Genomic DNA, 16,486 nt, shown 5'->3' on the forward strand with positions numbered 1-16,486 from the left:
ATCTGTGGGAGCAAAGTGAATAATCAGAATTCACTCTTTGTGTTAGCAATATCAAGAGGTGGTCTGAAAAGAAGCAGCCTTATACTAAATATAAATTACAAATATGACTGGGTAAGCCTGACAGGTTGCTAGAATATAACACCTCCTAAGGGAGCAGAACAGAGGAACCAACTGTCTCTTGTGATGTTTGCAGCTCTGTGGAAGAAAAGCTTTTCTTTGGTAAAGCTTCAACTTTGTATGGGGGAAGCTGTGATTTCAAATCTTTTATCCAAAGATGTTATCTGTGCCCTGGCTGAATGGGGTTCAGCCATCGTGGAGAAAGGACAGGAAATCTATTTTAGCAAACTTCAGCATGTGGAGTTCAAAAAAGGCAGTGAAAGCAAGCTGCATGTTGCTGTGTTGTCATGCATCTTGTGATATCTGGTGTTTTCTTAAAGCCAGACATTTTCTTTCAATGTCATTGGCTGAGAAGCTTGTCAAATATTGACTCTCAGAGTAATTTTTAACCCTTGTCATAGTTGCAGGGAAAGGCTTGTAAAATCACATCATCCAAAAAATGCTGTGCAAGTCAGAGGAAGGAAAAGCACACATTTGGTAGACTTTATTTATTTATTTATTTGGGGCCTTTTTGTTGTCCTTTTCCTTCTACTAATATTGTCATCTCTAGAACAAAAGCTGCTTATCTGAGGTGGGGTTTGCTTTCTTGTCTTGGCTAATGACTTTTCTGGGTAGCTGGGGTAGATTCCGATAAATAGAACTGAGAAGTTGATAACGGGCCATGAAGTGTCCTGTGGGGGTTCTTCATTAGTTCATCTGAGCTCAGTGAAGAGCAAAAGCTTCCAATGAGTTACACTGACTAAAGCATCTGAGCTAACATTTCTTTTCAGTGGTTACCAGTGTAAAGTGTGGAAGCAGACACAGACTTCTGGTGGCAGTCTCTGTAGACTGGTGATAGATTCATCCTCTGAGAAAGGAAGGCTCAGAAGGACTCAGCGGTTATGTGGAGTTAAGGTTTTGCTTAATGTAGAAGACAACCAGCTGAGTTTGAACTTCCACAAATAAATCTTAACAAAGAGAAATAACTGGAATAAGAACTCCCTTCTATATTGAGGCTTTGCATTGTTTAAACTTCTGCAGGTCATACTCAAGTGTACCTTGCTCTAGGTTTCAACTTCAATCTTTGCTACAGTTCTTCCCTTGAAGACTCCAAAGAAGCACACATTGGGATTTCTGTTACTGTCTTTGCCACTGACAACGTGTGATCACATCTATGTCATGCTACTTCTTTGTGTCCTGATTTACCTCACATGATAATGTTTAATGTTTCCAAAATGTGATGAGATTTTTCTGACAGCCTTGGAGAGAAATATTTATTAAATTATTACTAAAACATACCAGATGGGAAAGGATGAGAGGAGAGAAAATAGAGCAGAATATTTCAAACCTGGGGATGTAATATGTTCAGATTCAACACTCATTAGTTTTCAAGTGCTGAATACTACCAAGACTTTTTTAATATTGGGGGGGGGGTGAACAAACCAAAAAAAACCCACAAAAAAACACCAAACCACCCTGATAAATAGTTAATGTTAGGAACTTCAGGGGTGTTTTCAGCTTATTTTACCTGCAGCTATGCTTGAAGTTCATCCAGTTCTATTCTGGTTTGAATGGATTCATTAAGTGTTTTGGGAGCCCCAGAGAGGTCACACTGCTTCTGTGTTGAGAAAGATAAAAATGGGAAGAATCAAGTGAGGAATGCAGCAGACATGGAAGTCAAGATTTCAGCTACCTATGGCTTTAGCCCTCACACTCCTGCTTTCTGAGGGAGGCTATGCAGTTCTCAAAGTGAAGCCAGTGTTTGTTGCCAGTTTGCTGAGCCTGGTGTATAGCACAGTATCACAGTATAACTTAGGTTGGAAAGGACCTCGAGGATCATTGAGTCCAACCTATCAACACAGACCTCATGACTAGACCATGGCACCAAGTGCCACGTCCAATCCCCTCTTGAACGCCTCCAGGGACGATGACTCAACCACCTCCCTGGGCAACCCGTTCCAATGACGAACGACTCACTCGGTGAAGAACTTCCTCCTCACCTCGAGTCTAAACCTCCCCTGGTGCAGCTTGAGACTGTGTCCCCTTGTTCTGGTGCTGGTTGCCTGGGAGAAGAGGCCAACCCCTTCCTGGCTACAACCACCTTTCAGGTAGTTGTAGAGGGCAATGAGGTCACCCCTGAGCCTCCTCTTCTCCAGACTAAACAATCCCAGCTCCCTCAGCCTCTCCTCATAGGGCTTGTGCTCAAGGCCTCTCCCCAGCCTTGTTGCCCTTCTCTGGACATGTTCAAGTGTTTCGATGTCCTTCTTAAACTGAGGGGCCCAGAACTGGACACAGTACTCAAAAGAGCTTAAAGCAAAAGAGCTTAAAGAAGCTGCAACACTGTGCTTGGATGTAAGCAGTGCCACTGGTTTGGAGGAGCAGAAGAGAGTGTTTGGGGCTTGGACACTGCACACTATATACACATGTGAAGCCCTGTGTATTGAGAAGAGGAGGAAAGCTGGGGGAGAAGAGGGAGTTTGGGCTGGTGGGATCCAGCAGGCATCCAGCACTGTGAACAGTAACCACCCGGTTTTCAAGTGTGCTTGAACAGAAGTCAGAAATAGAAAATACTGCCTGTTCCCACTTAGACCAATTAGTTAGAATGCACTTAGGGTAGCTGTAAAAAGTCTGTGCACTGGAAATGTTGTTGTTAGACTGTCCAAAGGGTTTGTACAGCGTGTGTTCGAGGCAGGTGTACGCAGTGATGGGAGAAGCTGGAGTGTAAGTGCTGCTCCGTAGAGAGAAGCCAGTGCAAAGGGTCTCTTGTCCTAAACAGGTGACACTTAGGGAAAACATCAGCTTGTAATTGTGTCATCATGCTAAAATGGTAGCAGACAAAAAAAATATCTGTAGTTTATGTACAACAAAGACATTAAAACAACAATCATCTTGCTTTTATTAATCAGTGCTAAGACTGGCTCCTGACTTCCTGTCCTCTAATGGGAACAGATTAGGCCCTTTATGTTTTGAAAGAGACTCAGCCAATTCCTGTCGCAGAATTGCAGTACTGAGATCAAATGTATAAATAAAAAGAGTTAGAAAAACTTCATTTGTCAGAAAGCCACCATCATTAGTGCTCTCATCTCTTTTCTATCATAGGAACTGGTTTTGCATCTCCACTGACTGACAAAAGCTTCTGGCTACGTGTGTAAAGATTTGCAAAATACTACCTTCTGTAAGCTGGTATAATCTGTGCCAGAAATTAGAACCCCAGCCCCTGCATGTGAAGAGCTCCTCCTCCAGAGTTCAGTTGCAGTGGCACCATTGGTTATTATTGTTGAGCTTTAAATGTATTCTGCAGTACATGGTTTACTGGGCTTTGATGCTTGCTCCTGAAAGGCAAGGAAAAAAATTTTTCCTTCAGAAATGTCTGATGTAACATTACCCTGTGCAGAGTTAAAGTGAATCAGTTACAGGAAAGATATTAGCTGGTGCCAATGAAATCAGCAGTAAATGTCTCTTCACTCTCCCCTTTTCTGATGTTCCTTTTGGCTGCTCCTGTAAGGAATGCAGCAAGCAGTGGCTCTGCTCACGCTATTGATTGAAGCGTTTGCATATCATAGATTGCAGCTCTGCACTGGCCTGCTTTCTGGGGCAATATCAGTGTCTTCACTTGTATCAGATCTGTTTGCACTTGCATTTCTCTCTTCCATATGAAGTTCTGCTGTTCCATACATTGTTCAACATTGTGCACTGACTTTTACAAAACAATGCATGTACAATACTGTTCACAGTCCCAGTGGTTTGAGGCTTCTCTTCATTAACCAGTGCCATACAGCTCTCCATTCTTAAAAAAAACAAAAGCAATAAAATAACAGAAGCTAAAACTTGAGAGCTCTGTCTCAGTATGAATGCCTGAAGGCCAGCAGAGCAGCATATTGTGATAGGAGTTGTTGGGTCCCTTTCTTAGTAGAGTTTCTTGTCTGGATTTCTGTGACAGCATCCCAGGTTCTTTGTTGCAGGTGTGCCATTTATACCTCTGGTGTTAAATTAACCACATTTCCCAAACTGTTTGAATCTTGCTACTAAAAAAGGCTGACACTTTCCCCTGTGCCAGGGTTCCTTTGATTATGCTGTTTTCCCCAGTTTATGCTCTATCAGCTACATTTTAAATGCTGAGATGAAGAAACACACTGCGGATTAGGTGATGTTAGGGTTAACCATTTCAAATGGATTGTAGTACGTTGAGAAACTATGTTCTTGCCAGTCATAGTTGTGGTGAGCCTGTTGGGAACTTTGTTTGCCCATATTTCTGTGGATTCTTGTCCTTGCAGTATGGTATGTGCCTCCACTTATTTCTGTAACCATGTAATATATACTTTTGTGATGGTGTCTCATCAGAGGAATGTCTGCAGAGATTGTGGTCTCAGTGTGACAAAAGCAAACATTTCTGCGTTTATTTTGTTCCTATTTTAATTACACATACACAAAGTTGCCCTTTAAAATGATTTTCCATTTACAAACATTTGACTTTAAGAAAAAAATATGAAATAAATTCCTAATTGATACTGAGGGCTGGAGGGCTTAGCTAAGATGAACGTGTCCAGAGAAGGGCAACAAGGCTGGGGAGAGGCCTTGAACACAAGCCCTATGAGGAGAGGCTGAGGGAGCTGGGATTGTTTAGCCTGGAGAAGAGGAGGCTCAGGGGTGACCTCATTGCCCTCTACAACTACCTGAAAGGTGGTTGTAGCCAGGAAGGGGCTGGCCTCTTCTCCCAGGCAACCAGCACCAGAACAAGGGGACACAGTCTCAAGCTGCACCAGGGGAGTTTTAGACTCGAGGTGAGGAGAAAGTTCTTCACCGAGCGAGTCGTTTGTCATTGGAATGTGCTGCCCAGGGAGATGGTGGAGTCACCGTCCCTGGAGGTGTTCAAGAGGGGATTGGATGTGGCACTTGGTGCCATGGTCTAGTCATGAGGTCTGTGGTGACAGGTTGGACTCGATGATCCTCGAGGTCTCTTCCAACCTTTGTGATACTGTGATGGGGATGCTGAACCTTGAAGCACATTGACAGCAGTTCTAGGTTCAAGCTGCCTTCTGGGTAAACACACCAAACAGATGCACTATTTGGCTGATGGGAACTGGAGGCATACAGAAATAAAATGTTTATTATGGTCCTACCATAAAGCTGTAGTATGATCTGGCACTACATTGAAGTGTCCATGGAACCCTTGAGTCAAAGACTCTATTCTGCATGAAATTTGTTTGCTCGAGTATTGTTAATGCTTCAGTTTTTCACTTGAAGTCCTTAGAGGATTACAAAAGAACAGAGGACCAAGACTAAACTGGTACAATACCCAAGAAGATTAACATGACCTGGTAAAAAAGTTTAAATAGGGAATCTGTGCTCTGGATTTTCCATACAGAGTAATTTGTGTTCAAATTTGGATGGAATTGGCATGAAGGAATTTTGGAAAGGGATTTTGATTCTGATTAGGCTTTTTTAATATGGAAAACTTGCAGATTTTCCCAGTATCCTAAGGTGATGCTCAAACAGAAGCAATGCTTATATACATCACCCCTATTGACAGTCAGATTGACTCTTTCTGGAGATACATTTATAGATTACGGTGAAAGAAATTCAAAGGCAGGGAAATCACAGAATGGTGGGGGTTGGAAAGGACCTCTGAGGATCATCTAGTCCAGACCCCTTGCTAAAGCCAAATTACCCAGATCAGGTTGCTCAGAACCAAGCCCAGGTGGGTTTTGAAAGTCTCCAGAGGAGACTCCACAACCTCTCTGGGCAGCTTGTTCCAGTGCTCCAGCATCCTCAAATTAAAGAAGTTATCCTTGTGTTTAAATAAAGATCTGAATCCTCTATAAATACTTTTGAAGAAAGTTAGCCATAAGTGTGTGTATAGCTCTCAACTCATGCAGAGGGCTGTTGTTTGTGCAGTCAGTCTGTCTCTTATCTTTCACTGAGCTACTTGAGCTAATCTGTGAGGCAAGAGGTAAAGTGTAGCTTCAGCCACTGGTGACATTTTTCCCCCCCTTTTCTCCCTTTTAACAAATGACCACAGAGCTGCTGAAGGCCACACTGCTGTTAGTAAATTACCTGTTCTCCTCCAAAATGCCCTGGGTAAGCAAGGTCCCTGAGAAGGTGTAATTTTTACACAGGCATGCTCTGGCAAATGTGGATTCTACTTCCTTTCTCTGAGTAAAGCTGGAGTCTCTCTCTAGCCCTGTAGCACCGTCTGCTTATGGAGTTCATTACTGCCTTCCTGTCTGCCCTCCCCCAGCTTCACACAGATGTCCAATTAACTCCCCGCTTCCTCTACACTTTCCTCCATCTCTTTATGCTGCCACATAGATGTTTTCACTTGGGACACCCACCATCTTTTAAAAGTATTTTATCAATTCATTTTCAGTACCTCTGCCTTCTCCTAAAGACTGACACAGATGGAATTGCTTTGGGGGACTCCACTGGCCCTCTCTGTGACTCATTTTCCTGATGACTGCTTATGTCTTGGTGGTGGTGGTTCATACTTCCTCCACTTGGGTTTTGTTTGGGATCTTTCTTTGTTACACATCACCTAAGAGCATTGGTAACTGTTACATTCATTTAGAATCAATACCTGTATTGCAGAGCAGTGGTGAAATGGCAGTGACTAGAAGTCAAACAGGTGAAGTGAGGGCCAAGCTCTTGTGATGAAGGTAACGGTGGCTGGATCTTTTGTTGGTATGTTGAAGTAAAGGGACACCAAAGTTTCCCTTTCTTCCATTTACTGGGCTGCTAACTGGGGAGGTTTACTGGTTGCTTTTGCAGTGCAGAGGGGCACTGGAGAAGAGGCAGAGAAGCCAGCTGGGGTTGAAAAATCACTGCAGCTGTCTTAATGCAAGTCCCACACTCGTTCTTGGGTAGCTGTAAAAGAGATAATCTGGGTCCAATATACTTTTAAAAATAGGAACTTGACAGTTGCAAGAGAAGAAATGTCCCATCTTTGTTTCCTAGCACCAAAACTGTCTCAAGTAAGTAAGTGATCTACAGCAGTCTGCAAAATTGTGAAAGATATTAATAAAATCTATGCAACTTATTTTAGTACAGGGAAGGTTATTCACAAAATGAATTAAATCTCAGGGAAGGGGCAGTAAGGAAGGAACTGGGCATAGCAATACTTAAACATATGGGTTTCATTAATGTGAGAATGAGTGAAGTGTTGGAAATTCTCAGTGAATTCAAGAAACACCTGGGCTCCTTTGTGGAGAGGAAAGATCTGGTGAAAGATCTGGGGTGGAAGTCAAAATGCTTGAATTTTAAATATAAAGGATCTGGGACCAGATGAGGTTTTTTTCACTGTAAGGAATGCCTCATGTTCAAAGTTTTGCAGCATGAATATATCCTGCTAGTGTCCTGCTTTCAGTTGTGTGGCATAGGCTGATATTTGTTTATTTTGGTTGTGACCACAGTATTAGGGTTTTTTCCCCCCCTCTATTTCCAGTCATCAGGAATAGGATCCCAGCAGCTAATAAAGTTTTACCAAAGTCAAATCATGGGAGGCAATACATTGGCAATACACCCAAAGAAAGGTGACATCCAGAGAAATTACACTGTGCTGTATTTTTATGAAGGTAAAATAGTTCTAGGGGCTGGTAGTAGGAAGTGGTGAGAGAGATCTTTAGCCAGAAGTCACAGTTTCAAGTTTCATGCACTGACACTATTGCTACAACCGGGGCACAGTTACTGTGTGCTGGCTTTGGTGAAAAGGTTTTGTCCAGCCTCCAGTGGACAGGTGTCCATCTCCTGCACCATCACCATGTGTCCTGAGAGCTTCTATAAAGAAACTTGCCTTTGAATTTGCCCATTTAGGTCAGGACCTGCTGCTCAGTGTATCTGGCATGGTAGGGGTAGATGTGACCCAGCAAAGTAGTCCCTTGGATGCTTTCTTTCTAAGCATCCATTTTAAACGTGACAGCTGTTCAGAGGCACCAGTGCAGATCTGACAATTTTGGTTTGTGTTTCTCTTTGCCACATCTAAGCAGAACTTCATGGCACATGACCAGAAAGGTTTATTCCTTGGTGACCTGGTGCCATAGCAAATTCCTTGTCACTTGCATTACTGAAATGCTTGAGTGCTCTTTAGGATTATTACTGAACATCAGGTGAAATACCATATTGGCCAAAACTCTGTCAAAGCTTATGCCATCAAGTCTTGGCATGCCCTGAGTCCTAGGCCTAGCTGTTGGGGCAAAATCATAGAATTGTTTTGGTTGGAAGGTATCTCTTAAGATCATTAAGTCCAACCATTGAGATCATTGAGTCCAACTGTTGAAAAATGTTGATCTCTCTTTAGTTTTTAAGAGAGTAAGAAGTTAGGACTTTTTAAAATGAAAAACAAACCAACCCTAATTATATATATTAAAAAAAAAAGGTTTTAAATCGCATGTTTCACAAAGTGGAGAAACATCTCATCTGCTGGTATCCTTCTCTTCCTGTCTGGGCCATTTTCTGTGGCCCGCAGGCAGCTCTGTGGGTGATGTAATGGTTGTGTGACTGCGAGGTGCTCTGCTGGGCTGAGCCTCCAGGAGTCACAGCGAGTAAGGTTTACGACTGAGTCTCCCCAGCGCTCGCACAGGCTCTGCGCTGCTTCCCTTATGCTCTCTGTCTACCAGCATGTTACCCTTCCCCCACCTCTTTCACAAAGTGTTTCTCCCTGAGGCAAATTTCTCGCTGTCTGGAGTACCAAACATGCACAGGCACTTTATTTATTTTTTTTTCTTTAAGATTTCCTCGTGTAGCTATTATAAGGCAGCAAAGGCTAAAAGGGCTGTTTCACATAGGGTCTGCGGCTTTCAGTAGAGAGTGTGTGCCTCTGTAAAAGGAAAAAAAAGTAGTAAAATAAATAACCCCCTCCTTTGTGGCTAAGTGCGGTCAGGTTTCTTCTTTCTTTCTTCCTTTCTTCCTCCTTTCCTCCTTTCCTTTCTTCCTCCTTTCCTCCTTTCCTTTCTTCCTCCTTTCCTCCTTTCCTTTCTTCCTCCTTTCCTCCTTTCCTTTCTTCCTCCTTTCCTCCTTTCCTTTCTTCCTCCTTTCCTCCTTTCCTTTCTTCCTCCTTTCCTCCTTTCCTTTCTTCCTCCTTTCCTTTCTTCCTCCTTTCCTTTCTTCCTCCTTTCCTTTCTTCCTCCTTTCCTTTCTTCCTCCTTTCCTCCTTTCTTCCTCCTTTCCTCCTTTCCTTTCTTCCTCCTTTCCTTTCTTCCTCCTTTCCTTTCTTCCTCCTTTCCTTTCTTCCTCCTTTCCTTTCTTCCTCCTTTCCTTTCTTCCTCCTTTCCTCCTTTCTTCCTCCTTTCCTCCTTTCTTCCTCCTTTCCTCCTTTCTTCCTCCTTTCCTCCTTTCTTCCTCCTTTCCTCCTTTCTTCCTCCTTTCCTCCTTTCTTCCTCCTTTCCTCCTTTCTTCCTCCTTTCCTCCTTTCTTCCTCCTTTCCTCCTTTCTTCCTCCTTTCCTCCTTTCTTCCTCCTTTCCTCCTTTCTTCCTCCTTTCCTCCTTTCTTCCTCCTTTCCTCCTTTCTTCCTCCTTTCCTCCTTTCCTTTCTTCCTCCTTTCCTCCTTTCCTTTCTTCCTCCTTTCCTCCTTTCCTTTCTTCCTCCTTTCCTCCTTTCCTTTCTTCCTCCTTTCCTCCTTTCCTTTCTTCCTCCTTTCCTCCTTTCCTTTCTTCCTCCTTTCCTCCTTTCCTTTCTTCCTCCTTTCCTCCTTTCCTTTCTTCCTCCTTTCCTCCTTTCCTTTCTTCCTCCTTTCCTCCTTTCCTTTCTTCCTCCTTTCCTCCTTTCCTTTCTTCCTCCTTTCCTCCTTTCCTTTCTTCCTCCTTTCCTCCTTTCCTTTCTTCCTCCTTTCCTCCTTTCCTTTCTTCCTCCTTTCCTCCTTTCCTTTCTTCCTCCTTTCCTCCTTTCCTTTCTTCCTCCTTTCCTCCTTTCCTTTCTTCCTCCTTTCCTTTCTTCCTCCTTTCCTTTCTTCCTCCTTTCCTTTCTTCCTCCTTTCCTTTCTTCCTCCTTTCCTTTCTTCCTCCTTTCCTTTCTTCCTCCTTTCCTTTCTTCCTCCTTTCCTTTCTTCCTCCTTTCCTTTCTTCCTCCTTTCCTTTCTTCCTCCTTTCCTTTCTTCCTCCTTTCCTTTCTTCCTCCTTTCCTTTCTTCCTCCTTTCCTTTCTTCCTCCTTTCCTTTCTTCCTCCTTTCCTTTCTTCCTCCTTTCCTTTCTTCCTCCTTTCCTTTCTTCCTCCTTTCCTTTCTTCCTCCTTTCCTTTCTTCCTCCTTTCCTTTCTTCCTCCTTTCCTTTCTTCCTCCTTTCCTTTCTTCCTCCTTTCCTTTCTTCCTCCTTTCCTTTCTTCCTCCTTTCCTTTCTTCCTCCTTTCCTTTCTTCCTCCTTTCCTTTCTTCCTCCTTTCCTTTCTTCCTCCTTTCCTTTCTTCCTCCTTTCCTTTCTTCCTCCTTTCCTTTCTTCCTCCTTTCCTTTCTTCCTCCTTTCCTTTCTTCCTCCTTTCCTTTCTTCCTCCTTTCCTTTCTTCCTCCTTTCCTTTCTTCCTCCTTTCCTTTCTTCCTCCTTTCCTTTCTTCCTCCTTTCCTTTCTTCCTCCTTTCCTCTTTCCTTTTTCTTTTTAAAGTGTCTTTACTCAGCAGTCACATATTTTTTCTTGTGGTAAAAAATGCAACATGAGCAGATGGCAAGTATTAACACATGAAATGCAGTGCCTGCCTGAAGTTGATTTAACGGTGCTCCAGGTTTCTGTCACTGGCTTGCAGTTAGTTAAGTCATGTTTACAAGTTAATGAATTTGTTCCACTTGAAATATTTGATGGTATGTGCTGAGGTTCAGTGGTAAAGGGATCCTTTAGGAGTAATCAAGGAAAGCATGAGGGTTTGAGACACTGAGCTTGTGGGTTGGTTGGGTTTGGTTTTGTTTTCCTTTGATTTTAGCATTTTTTTGCTATTAATCTGAAACTGAGAAGACAGAAGGGGTAACAGTAGATAGCAATACGCAGCGATTCTGCTTTGAGCTCTGCAGGGATACCATACCCTATAGCAGCTCCATATTTGAACCCTGTAGCTTGCAGTTTCATTTCTATTGAATGTCCCTAAACCTTAGACAGGGATTTGAAAAACAAATAAAGTTTTATGTAGCGAATCAGGCAGCATTTTCATATTTTTATATGGTCTGCTTCCGTGCTTGCTTTGGAAGTACGAGTGCAAACTATTAAATAGGCTGCTAAATATAAATTAGCCCACATTTGGCAGCAAAACTGCCTCGAATAGGGTGATAAAATTCAGTGTATTTTCAGTTTGTGCAGAAGACTCCTTACTACAACACCACATGCTAGCTACCTAATAACATTTGAAACTAAGCCAGCTCCAAGAATTATATTCTTAGTAAGAAACAAATGGTGGTTACTGGTAATTGAGCATCCTATAGGCTTAGTGTTTTACCTAGCAGACTTCTTTCTGCCTGAAATGCTCTGTTTATTGAAACTGCCTAAACTTGCAAACCAGTGCTCCTTGTCAAGCAACCTTAAGCGTGAATGCACAGCAAGAGTTAACGTGGTTTTACTATTTGAGCAATTGGTGCCAAAATAGTATGTTCTGCTGGCTTAGTTGATATTTCTGGCATTGGGGTTTGAGTTTGTAAAACTCTGGATTTGAGTTTTGTTAGGGCTTTAATAACAGTTTATTCAAACAGGACTGAAGGTCAAGTTCCTCTTTAGAAAGGATACTAAGCTCACCTTTTACTCAAAATGTAAGATCACAACTGCTAGATAAGGCCAAATTAATTGCTCTAACCATGAGTGAGAGTATGTTTCATACGTAAAACCTGACAGTGATATACTGTATCCTTTAGGAAGGCTTCTCCCAAGCAAACAGTGCTCCGTTAAGTAGGGTTAGGATCAGGCTGTGAGCAGGGGCAGCAGTGCAGTTTCCTGGACGGGCAAGCCTGAGGTGGGAGGATTTTAACTACCTGAGAGATGGTGCAGTTAACCCCTGCCTGTCCCGAGTGCTCTGTGCTCCTGCGGCAAGCAGCTCATACACAGGAATGAGGCTTGTTAACCCCTGCTTTTTATTGGGCTTTATGGATGTGTGACATCATTGGCAGCCAATCAGAAAGTGCTTTAGGGCAGAGTTTAAAAGCTATTTCATAATATATTTATATTCAGTGCAGATATTTTTGGGCTTCAGTAGCATTCGTTTTGTCGCAGAGTCCATGTGTCAATATGGCTTGGGGGAAAAAAGAAAAGAAGGTATGAAAATAGCATGTTTGCCCTTGGTTTGTTGTCATTCAGCTGGGTGGCAAAATGCTATAGCCAGCATAGCTGGGGTGCTGCAAAACTGTTATTATGGAAAGGATTTTTTTTCCCCCCTCCAGCAGCAGTAATGCTGTGAGCCAATCTTGGGCAACGATTGCGTGCTCCCTGCTCTGCTGCGCCTGCTTAAATAGCCAGACCTGCAAATATTTCCCAAGCTGCTCTGGCTTGCCAAGAACAAAAATGCAAGAGAGTCTGCAGAAATGTGTGTGTGCCTGTGCCAGCCAGAGTCACCCCAGCAGCTGGGCTGGGCGCTGCTCAGTCAGCCCCTGCCCCAGCCCTTGCACAGCACACACACTCTGGTGTGCACCGTTGTGGGGTCACATCCAGAGTGTTTTGCTTCCTGTTAGGTGACATAACCTTACAGTATGAAGGAGAACCATTTGCTGACAGCGTCTCTTCCAGAAAAGTCTGGTTAATCCATGCTAGCCCCACACCATTCCTGCTTAACTCTTTAATTTCCAGAGTGCCTCCTGTAGCAGGACCATGTGGGATTGTAAACCCAAACTGTTACAACAGTTTTCAGAACATAATAGCAATTTTTGGTATCAGTCCTTAGAAAGACAAAGCTGTATTTCTTTTCATAGAAGAAACAAATGGAGACTTTTATCAGGGAGGAACTTGTGTCACTTTTATTTTGGGCTGTTTCTCCTCCTCACTTAAGCACTGTGGCCATGTTCCTGTCAGGCTGCTGAAAGTCACTATTCATATATGTTCCACTACAGGCCTGCAAAGGTTTGGAAAGAAGTCTTTCAGGGGCTAGCTGTAGCTCTGGCATACTGTTCAGTGTTCACAGATGAGTTAGAAAATGAGCCATACAATGAGATCAGAAAGCTTGTTAACAGTTACTTTGAGATCACAGAGCAAATGCCAACTGCAGGGAGCTAGAGACAGACCCTGCAGTATTGAGAGACTGAGCAGAAAAACTTGCAGCCAAAATGTAATTGAAGGTGATGCAAATGGGGTTGATGTGAGTGAGCCTTACATGTATGGGTTGATTTCTAAACTCATGTTTTCCACTAAAGAAAAACATCATGGCCTCATGAAAACCTTCAGCTCACCTTTGACTTGAAAGGAAATGGAATGATAGGAATTATTACACGTGTAAAGCAAAAATGAAGACCTTTGTGTGACACTGGAAATCTTTGGCTTCATCTTTAATACCGGCTGAAGCTCTGGTCCTATTGCAGCACAACTAGAAAGGGCATCTGGAATGGGAGTTTGGAACCACATCCCTTTGGGAACCAGCTAAGCAGACCATGATTTTAGTCTTTTCCACACTGAAGAAGAATGCACTGGAGTTCTTTGAAATCTAAAATTGCATGAGACAGTAAGTAGAAATTATTACCAAGAAACAGTCTCAAAGTTAGCTAAAGGAGAAATTTTGTGCAATATATCACTGAAGTTTGGAACTTACTCTCGTGGTAGTAAATGGAAGATTTATGTTAAGATTTATGTTAAATTGGATCCAAGAAAAGTTATTTCTCTGTTTCTAGGAACCCATATGCTGAAAATTCCTGTAGGTTAGGAGAATATTCGCGGCAGTAATGCCACATACTTGCCATGTTTTTATGCTCTAATCATCAGCTGTGGGTCTCAGCTGGAGACAAGTTACTAAGCTTTGATGCAGCAGTGTAGGCACACTGGCTATTCTTGTGTTTGTGGACAGATTTCTTCTTGTACTACTGTAGAGCAGCATCACAGCCGCTGACGGGAGGCTGACATACAAGCCAAACCTCATTGATCTTTGTTTCCTGCTGTATTACTCTTGGAAACTGAGTGCAATTTTCCATCTCCTGTGACTTGTGGGTGGGTCAGTGTTTGTCTGAATGCCTTCCCAGTGAGTGTTAGGATATTGTATAATCTGCCAGGCTAAATCTACTGCTTCCAGTTTTGCCACATTTCTAGTATCTGCTGGGTTGTCCGAGGTGCTGTCTGCTTTCCATTCCCCTTGCCTTATATGGAAATATAGCAGGACTAGGACCTGTTTTAATACTTTATGGATACTTTTTCTAGCACAGTTTCTCTATCAGGAATGTTGAGTTTGTTCTAACTGTGAAGTCACAGGAATGATATGACTGTGATGTAACTGGATAAGGGGAGAGCAGTTGGTGTCCTTTGTCTTTAGGAAGTCTTTTGATAGAGACACCCACAGCATCCTTGTATCCAAATTGGGATGTTAGGATGTAGATCAGTGGACTGCTAGATAAGTGAAAATAATGATTAGACTCAAAGGGTAGTTATTAATGTTTGTGTTCTACCTGGATGCTTGTTCAGAAGTAGTTTGCAGTAACCTGGAGGAAGGGACAGAATGTATATTCCTTGAGTTTGTGGATCACAGTGAACTATGGGGTGTGCTCCAGAATAGGCTGGCCTTTCCAAGGACATCAGCTGGCCAGAGGGATGTGCTCAAGTGGATCTTATTACATTCAACAAGACAAGCACTGAATCCTTCACCTGGGAGGGACTAAGACTGCTATGGTACAAGCTGGGGACTGACTGGCTGAAGAACACCAGGGATCTTTTTAGATGATAAGCTAAGCATGAGTTAGCAGTGTGCCACTAGAGAAGGCCAGTTTGGAGGCATCAGCAGAAACATGACTGGTAGATTGAGGGAAGTGATTATTCTTTTTAACTGGGCATTCCTTGCTCAGTTTTGTATTTGTTGTTTTGTAGTGCAGTAGTATTGAACACTGAGCCAGCTTGGGAAGTAGGCTCTTGCCTTGACTTGGCTAGTGCTGCAGACTCTGAATCATTTACCCAGGAAAGGGGTGTCAACAACTTGTGCTTTGTTGTGTCTGTTGGGTCAACCTATTTTATTTTAGTTCTAATTAGCCTTATCTGATTCCCTCAATAATTACAGACTCCTCCTGTGTATAATGCTGCCTCATGCTCTAGATGGACGGTACTATTTCTGTTTACTTCTGCCTGTGATACTATTCCAGAAAGTGAAAACCGTTTGAGTTGTTCCTTGGGGAGCTCAGCTGCTCTTCCATGTGCAAGAGGCTCCAAATGTTTAAATGTCTTGGATGAGAAAATGTGTTGGTATGAATTGATTTGCGAAGGGACGTATCATTTGAGGCTATTACTATTCTGATACTGTATGTGCTTGCCTCAGACACTGCATTAATAAAGGAAAAAAAACCTGCTCATAAAAGCCTAGGAGTGACAGCCTTGGAATCTGCTGTTTATGCCTTAACTCATTGTTTCAGAAAGACTGAAAGCCAGGATAAGATGCCTGGGTGAGAATCCCGAGCCATGCGCTGCAGCACCGTTGTGAAACAGCCTCTTAACACCCGCTTTCAAGGTCTGTGGATGTAACTCTCAGTTCCCTAGGACTGAGACTGTCAGCAAGTGATAGATTAGTGAGTAATGATTAGATTAATTTGGAGTATTGGACATGAGGAACAGACATAGCAGCAGACTTGGACTTTGCACATTTTGCTTGGGGTGCCACTGAATAATCTGAGTGCAGCACTGCAGGTTTGTTAGAATTTGTAATTTAACTTGTGCAAGTAGGCAGAAAACTGCTTAACAAAACCTGCCTAACCCTACTGCCACATGGGGAGCCTGGCAGTAAGGGGATGGAATAAATAGCACAGAAATGCTGAGTTCGAAGCTCAGGGTTAACATGATTAAGACCACAGACAGAGTTCAAGTAATTTATTGCCTCTGCACCTCACTGACAATTGTTGAATAATATAAGTTAGAACTTTTGGAGGTCATCAGGTCCAAGTCCCTGCTGAAAGCAGAGCTAACTGAAGTTAGACTGGGCTGGCCAGGGTCTTGTCAAGCCTTGAACATCTCTGAGAAGGCAGATTTTACAGCCCCTCTGGACACTGCTCCAGTCTTTGACCATGTCACTGTGTAGATTTTTTCCATATGTCTGATTGATGTTCTTCCTCCCACAACTGCTGTCCATTGCCTTTAGGTTGAGTTTCTTTTTAAATTTCTTTTTGCTGTGCAGTTCTGAGTTGAGCCCAACTCTATTTTCTCTATAAACAGCTCTGTCTTCACTCATTAGATAGTTGAAAGCATCAACTAAATTGCACTACTTCTTCAGGCTGAAGAAACTGGCATTCTCAACCTCTCCTTATAATGTAAGTGCTCCAGCCCCTCAG

The 16,486-nt window shown here is 42.9% G+C and overlaps 1 protein-coding gene across 4 annotated transcripts in view; it reads left to right on the forward strand.

The window, feature by feature from the left end:
• Positions 1 to 16,486, forward strand: part of BCAS4 (breast carcinoma amplified sequence 4) — a 68,115-nt gene that overhangs the window by 22,980 nt on the left and 28,649 nt on the right. The window lies entirely within an intron of this gene.

This window comes from Melanerpes formicivorus, unplaced genomic scaffold (genome assembly GCF_026170545.1).
Source record: "Melanerpes formicivorus ecotype bairdi unplaced genomic scaffold, bMelFor1.0.p_v2 SCAF_19, whole genome shotgun sequence".
Taxonomy (NCBI): domain Eukaryota; kingdom Metazoa; phylum Chordata; class Aves; order Piciformes; family Picidae; genus Melanerpes; species Melanerpes formicivorus.